General features: G+C 44.6%; 1 long non-coding RNA gene across 1 annotated transcript; it reads left to right on the top strand.

Annotated features, from left to right (window-relative positions):
- Positions 1-17: 17 nt before the first annotated feature.
- LOC105564215 lies at positions 18-540 on the top strand. The gene is made up of 2 exons (XR_001009102.1): positions 18-452; positions 491-540. It is a non-coding gene; the product is annotated as an uncharacterized LOC105564215 (long non-coding RNA).
- The last annotated feature ends 593 nt before the right edge of the window (positions 541-1,133 follow it).

Raw genomic sequence — 1,133 nt, 5'->3', positions numbered from 1 at the left:
GTGGGGCCAGTCGATATTATTACGGCCCGGCTGAAGCGCCCACAATACTTCTTAGCCGATAGCCGGTATGCTAAGGCGGGAAAGAACTCACTCACTGTATAGGATATATATGAGAACTTTATTGAGATCTTGGTACACGGCAAGGTGATCAGACTTGACCGTGTCAAAGGCGAGTTACGACTAACTTTTCCTGTCCCACTCGGACAGCGCCACCAACGACCATAGACTGTGTCGTGGTGTAGAAAGGCAACTCTAAGTCGCCACACACTCCCCCCCGAGTGCTAACGCTGGAGAGAAAATAGAATACAATGCTTGGTATGACACTGGGTGTCTATCACAAACAATCGGCGCTGCCGAATATCACAAAGAATATTGCAGAAATACATGTAATACCGCTGCTTAGAACTAGAGTGTATACGCAGGATGTATCACAGAAATTACAGACTGTTATAATATTACCACTGCTTATTTATGCAGGGTGTATGAACACATTTGACAATACCGCTACTTATAGACTAACGCATACGCAGGATGTATCGCCAAGACTTAAAACTAGTACCGCTGCTTAGAGACTAACGCATACGCAGGATGTACATTATTACAGGGTTATATACTGGTACCGCTGCTTAAAATTAAAAAGAAATATACGCAGGATGTACATTGCAGCTACCCCGACATATTATATGTAGATTCTTCTTATACCGCTGCTTACAGCTTATCGCATACGCAGGATGTATAACTTATAGCTAGTACCGCTGCTTAGAGCTAACGCATACGCAGGATGTACATAAATCAAAAGCAAAATAGTAATAATACGCGACCGCGACCAGAATGAAAATTGCACTTAACACTAATGGCTAACGGAAAATATAAACTTTTACGCGCAATACATATCCACCTGTACTTCCCGTATCGAGATTTTAGTCACGAGGGAATGAACGTACGGTGTTCTTGTCTAACCTGATTTGTACTTTCTTTTTCGGGCCCGAATACGTTTTCAGGGTACCCGGTTGAGTGCTTGACGAAGCAGGAGGCTTGTCTGTAGCGTCGGACGTAGACGGATCGCCAGGGGCTAGAGCGTCGTCCGGTACAAAATGAGCAGGTTTGAGACGCTCGATCGAAACGGCTGTAGA

The sequence above is a fragment of the Vollenhovia emeryi genome, unplaced genomic scaffold (genome assembly GCF_000949405.1).
Source record: "Vollenhovia emeryi isolate VEMERY1.0 unplaced genomic scaffold, V.emery_V1.0 DF951060.1, whole genome shotgun sequence".
Taxonomy (NCBI): domain Eukaryota; kingdom Metazoa; phylum Arthropoda; class Insecta; order Hymenoptera; family Formicidae; genus Vollenhovia; species Vollenhovia emeryi.
Note: the sequence above shows the minus strand (reverse complement) of the source record. Positions and strands in the feature narration are given on the sequence as shown.